The following is a 6,543-nucleotide window of genomic DNA, read 5'->3' as shown; positions in this document are numbered from 1 at the left end:
AATTATGGACTAGTTCATTGTGCCTTCCTTATGGTTACTAAAATGAAACTGTGAGCAGAACGTATCACATACTATTTGAAATTTAATAATTTGCGTGAATCCCTTGCTGTACATAGTGATAAAAAATGCCACACACAAAGCTTGATGAGGACTGGAGCACTGGGCTTAAGCGGTTAAGAGCACTGACTGCTCTTGCAGAGGACCCGGATTCGATTCCCAGCACCCACATGATGGCTATGAACCAGCCTTAACTCGAGTTCCAGGGCAATCCAAAGCTGCCTTCTGACAGCCTCGGCATTGCACGACACGGGTGCACTCACAAAAACCAGGCAATACACTCATACACATAAATTTTTTTTTTAATTAAGAGGAAGCTTAATGAAATGTAATAATGAAAATGTACTGAAGAGGATAGGCTAGGCCACCTAATATTTCTCACTGAGTACATTATTCAAGTAATTTTACTAATTCACTCAACCTTTTTGGATCTGGGTTTAAAAAAATATTTATATTGATTTTTTCCTTTATGTGTATGAGTGTTTTACCTGCAACTATGTGAGTGCATGCATGCTGTGCATTGCCCATGGAGATGATAAGAGGGTGTCAGATCCCATGGAACTGGAGTTCCAGACATTTCTTAGCCGCCAGGTGGGTGCTGGGAATCGAACTCGGGTCCTCTGCAAGAGCAGCCAGTGCTATTAACCATTGACCCATGTCTCCAGCCCTGGAGTCTGGTGGGTTTTTTGTTGTTGTTGTTGTTGTTGTTGTTGTTTTTGTCTTTTTGAGACAGGGTCTCCCTGTGGCCCCAGCTGTACTTGAACTCACTATGTAGACCAGGTTTGCCTTGAACTCACAGAGATCCCCCTGCCTCTGCTGGGATTAAAGGCATGGGCCACCACACCCGGCTCGGATTCTGTTTTTGAAGAGGCTATTTTTGTGTATTTTTTGCCATGATTTCTAACAAGACAGGGAAGTATATCCTTCTGGTGGAGAGTATCTTATAACCTAAAATATTTAGCTTATATTTTATATTCTTCTTTACTCATAGAGAAAGTAATGTACATAGTTCCTCTTTGTTTAGCAGTTCATTTTTAATCATCTGTAAATTTAAGAGCATCTTAGTTTTAAAAATGCAAATTGAGACCGGGCCTGCAAGGCAGAGGCAAGACCAGCCTGGTCTACATAGCGAGTTCCAGGCTGGTTGGGGCTACAGAGAGACCCTGTCTCAAAAAGACAAGAAAAATTCCAAATTGGAACATGATTATTCGAAGTGATTTTGACCAGAAATGTTTCAGATTTCACGGCTTTGGATTTGGAATGTCTCCATAGGGTTTGCTGATTGAACATCCCTGCTCAGAAAATCCAAAACCCTAGGGCTCTAAAATATGAAAAATGAGGGGTAATTGTGTTTCGTGCTTTTTCTGTCTGTCTGTCTGTCATCTATCCATCTATCTTTGTATTCGCACATTTATTTTGGATCATGGTCTCAGTATGTAGCCTGGCTGGCCAGGAACTCTATGGAGACCAGGTAGGTCTCAAACTCACAGAGATCCATCTGTCTCTTGTCTCCCCAATGCTGGGATTAAATGTAGGCTCCACAATGCCTTTCTGGCGCTAACTTCAAATTGAAATTTAGTGTGAGTTTTGAGATACAGCTTAGTGAACATCACCCATAATTCCAGTTTCTTGAAAGTGTGGGGACAAAATAATTTTCTCCAGCCCTGAGTTTTAATGAACATTTATTTCCAATATAGCTAACATTAACAAGGCTCTTCTCAGTAACCAACAAACAATGGAAGCACGTTTTGAGTCTCTCAAAGTCAGTGACAAGAAAATCAATGAAGTTTGGGAAGCAGAACAAGACCAAATGTGAGTCTGTTTGTTTTGTAAGAAGAATAATTACTTCAATTCTGTTTGCTTATTTTGAGCCGAAGTCTCTGTAGCCCCAGCTGGCCTGGAACTTCCAAGTAGAAAAGGCTAGCCTGTATCACACAGAGGTAGGTATGTTTCTGCCTCTAGAGAGCTGGGATTAATAGCATACCATACCATGTATGCTTTATCATCAGTCCTTGTCTGTCAGCTCAGATTTTTAAATTCCCTGTGGATCTGTTCCAAAGATCTTTTATTCCTTATGGCACAACTAATAAGTTTTATTTAAGTGCTCAGGTGTATGTATTAATTCTTAATGTATATTGCTATAAAATGTGAAAAGTGTTATTGTCTTCTCTTTGAGTCTCTAGCAAATATTACCCCTCAAGTTTTGTCCAGGCAGGTATGAAAGGGCCTGCTGTCTTAATAGAATTGAGATAGGATTCATAGAATTCAGTGATGATTTAATTTTTTGGCCTATAGAAATCCAGTGACCAGGGTTATTACCTTTTTATTTAATATGTATGAGAGTTTTAAGTGCACGCATGTGTGCGATGCAGGCCAGAAGAGAATGATGGTTCCCCTGGAACTGGTGTAGTAGATGGTTGTTCGCCACCATGTCAGTGCTAGGAATCAAGTCCGGGGCCTCTACAAGGGCAGCCAGTGCTCTTAACTTCTGAGCCAACCCTTTCAGCCCTGGGTTTACTACTTTTTAAAGGTGTAGAGGGAAACTCTAGAAGAAAATTGGTTTAATAAAATTGATCCCTAACAGAGACTAGTAATTGTCTATTAGGTAACTATGCCCAATCTTGTAGAAAAAGGGCAACTTGTAGGGGTTAACACTTAGCTATTCATTGAACTAAATTTTGCCTGCACCAAAATGGGAAGTGTGGAACATAGTGAAGTATTTTAGCTTAGAAATGTCTACTCACTAGAAACATGAGAAAGAAACTGGATGGAGATATAATTTTTTTTCTAGAAAATTAGTGTGTGTGATAAAAATTCCCTAGCTTTAATTGACACTGTATATGAGAGAAGACTTTCTGTTAGTTGGTTAGGGAAAAGCACTTTTGGAATCAACATAAATCTGCTTTTATTTTTGTTTTCCATCAGACGATTTATACCTGGAGCTCGGGCCTTTGCATGCTGCTGACTTGTATCCCCAACCCACTTTATGCTTTTTATTTTGAAACTGGGTCTGTCTACGTTGCCCATGCTGGCTCAGAACTTCTAAGATCAGCTGTCTGACCAGGATGGACTTGTTCTCACAGAGATGTGCCTGCCTCCGCCTCCAGAGTTCAGAGATTAAATGTCTTTGCCATGACAGCCAGCTATTTATTTTTTAAAGATAGGCGAAACGTTTTGTTTGTGTGCTGGTGAAGATAATCAAGACATCCTTATTTTCATCTTGTGATAAAGGGACCTGGAGCTCGGGCCTTTGCATGCTGCTGACTTGTATCCCCAACCCACTTTATGCTTTTTATTTTGAAACTGGGTCTGTCTACGTTGCCCATGCTGGCTCAGAACTTCTAAGATCAGCTGTCTGACCAGGATGGACTTGTTCTCACAGAGATGTGCCTGCCTCCGCCTCCAGAGTTCAGAGATTAAATGTCTTTGCCATGACAGCCAGCTATTTATTTTTTAAAGATAGGCGAAACGTTTTGTTTGTGTGCTGGTGAAGATAATCAAGACATCCTTATTTTCATCTTGTGATAAAGGGACCTGGAGCTCGGGCCTTTGCATGCTGCTGACTTGTATCCCCAACCCACTTTATGCTTTTTATTTTGAAACTGGGTCTGTCTACGTTGCCCATGCTGGCTCAGAACTTCTAAGATCAGCTGTCTGACCAGGATGGACTTGTTCTCACAGAGATGTGCCTGCCTCCGCCTCCAGAGTTCAGAGATTAAATGTCTTTGCCATGACAGCCAGCTATTTATTTTTTAAAGATAGGCGAAACGTTTTGTTTGTGTGCTGGTGAAGATAATCAAGACATCCTTATTTTCATCTTGTGATAAAGGGACCTGGAGCTCGGGCCTTTGCATGCTGCTGACTTGTATCCCCAACCCACTTTATGCTTTTTATTTTGAAACTGGGTCTGTCTACGTTGCCCATGCTGGCTCAGAACTTCTAAGATCAGCTGTCTGACCAGGATGGACTTGTTCTCACAGAGATGTGCCTGCCTCCGCCTCCAGAGTTCAGAGATTAAATGTCTTTGCCATGACAGCCAGCTATTTATTTTTTAAAGATAGGCGAAACGTTTTGTTTGTGTGCTGGTGAAGATAATCAAGACATCCTTATTTTCATCTTGTGATAAAGGGACCTGGAGCTCGGGCCTTTGCATGCTGCTGACTTGTATCCCCAACCCACTTTATGCTTTTTATTTTGAAACTGGGTCTGTCTACGTTGCCCATGCTGGCTCAGAACTTCTAAGATCAGCTGTCTGACCAGGATGGACTTGTTCTCACAGAGATGTGCCTGCCTCCGCCTCCAGAGTTCAGAGATTAAATGTCTTTGCCATGACAGCCAGCTATTTATTTTTTAAAGATAGGCGAAACGTTTTGTTTGTGTGCTGGTGAAGATAATCAAGACATCCTTATTTTCATCTTGTGATAAAGGGACCTGGAGCTCGGGCCTTTGCATGCTGCTGACTTGTATCCCCAACCCACTTTATGCTTTTTATTTTGAAACTGGGTCTGTCTACGTTGCCCATGCTGGCTCAGAACTTCTAAGATCAGCTGTCTCATACCCCCCAAAAGCTGCAATTATGATTGGCCTTTGCCACAAGGCTCAGATAGACGGACAAATATAAAACACTAGAAAGAATGGGCAGTTTGGTGAAATCTTAGAAACAGATGACATGTATGAAGATGTTTAGATTCACCAAGGACAAGTACAGTGCACCCCGAGGAACTGGAAATTAGAGCCCAGCTAGATGTAGGTGTCTTGTACATGTGATGGGAGAATGAACTTTCTCTTTGGATTGCTTCTGTGAGTTCAGTGAAATAAAGTCATCAGGTGGTGACAGTGTTGCCAGCAAATGAGCTAGCTAGGGTTTAAATTTCTGTGCCGGAGATTTAGCCAAATAAATGTGACAGCGAGATGGGAGCTATTTATAGATGCAAAGGTACCATTCAACTCAATACTATAGAATTTAAGCTGGGAAAGAAGTTAATGATGACTAGAGTAGGGATGACCATGAAAAGGAGGTAGCTTAGTGATTGAATATATGACACGTGGAGAAAGAGTTTGCATTTGGTGAGACCCTGGGTTCTAGAAACTTTATAATAAAATCATAGTGTCAGCAAAACTAGCTATGAAATAATGGGCAAATAATATACTGCTGTGCCTCAGTTTCATCTTTGAGAATTAGTGATATGTGTACACAAACACGTTAAAACTTATATTATATTCTGTTTTGAATTAATTAGTTTTGGCTGGTTTGTGTGTGTGTGTTTGTGTGTGTGTGTGTTTAGAAGATTGGGTAATTTTGTATTTTGTATATAATAAACATGCTTTAAATGGTTTCCATGAAGTAGCTGACACATGATTACTATATGTTTACCATCATAAATACTGTAGAGAGATCGTGTTACTGGTTACAGCAAAATCTAGAGTGGAAGTATGGAGGTGAATGGATGCAGTAGGAGTGACATCAGCATCATAGGTGGAGAATAATCAGGGTACACCGTGAGAGCCGTTGAGGCAGTACGGGGATACCACCTGTTTAGACGTGGAAATTTCTGAGAACAAATGATGTCTTGAGAATAAAGATTTCCTACCCGTTTGGGCATGGTGGTACACGCCTGTGATCTCAGTTATGTGGGAAGCTGAGGGAGGAGAATCAAAAGTTCCAGGCCAAAATCTGCTACGTAGTGAGAACCTTTCTTAAAATTGTACCAAGTGGAAAAGAAGCCATTCCCACAGAATGACTGGTATGATCTTTATATTATATTGTTAGTGGTAAAGGCAAAAACTAAAGTTAGTCATGCTAATTGTTGAAGCAAAATGATGAAGGTGCTTATTTGAAAACTGTTCCTTTTACGTTCAGAATACAATTTTCTATTACTAGATAGAAGCTTTTAGGGCTTAGCCTATAGCTGTTGAAGGACAGGGTTTGCATCCCATACATGAGGCCCACATTATTCTGCCAAGTTGCTATTACAGTTTTTCCTTTTGATTTGTAGAATGACATTCTGCATGAAAAAAAAAAAATTCAGAACTCTAGAGTTGTTCGGAACAAGCGGCTCCAAACAATTGGCCACATTCATGAGACGTTCTTAAAGGTATGCTTTATATGATAACACTATGTTCTTATAAAATACAGTGCACAGTTCACTTTAAAAGGGTATCAGAGAGGAATTTTCATGATATATTAAAATTTACAGTATTTTCTGTATAGAATTCTGGTTTCGTAGTAGTTATTCGAGACAGAATATGGTAAATTGGTAATTTTACATCAGTTCTATGGCCTTTTGTCTTTGTAATTCCAGTGCACATGAAATAGGAAGGATTCAAATTAAATGAAGTTTTTAATCTTTTAAAATGTAGTGAGCAAGTGTTTTCTGGTATGTCAGCTGCTAGAATTGCCTAAATGACTATATCTCAACTTATTCTCACTAGTGCTAGCCAGACTATAACAGGTAAAGATTAAAATTTTGCTGATTGAGAACAGTG

This window comes from Nannospalax galili, unplaced genomic scaffold, assembly GCF_000622305.1.
Source record: "Nannospalax galili isolate Female #2095 unplaced genomic scaffold, S.galili_v1.0 scaffold2355, whole genome shotgun sequence".
NCBI lineage: Eukaryota > Metazoa > Chordata > Mammalia > Rodentia > Spalacidae > Nannospalax > Nannospalax galili.
This window is presented reverse-complemented; position numbering follows the sequence as displayed.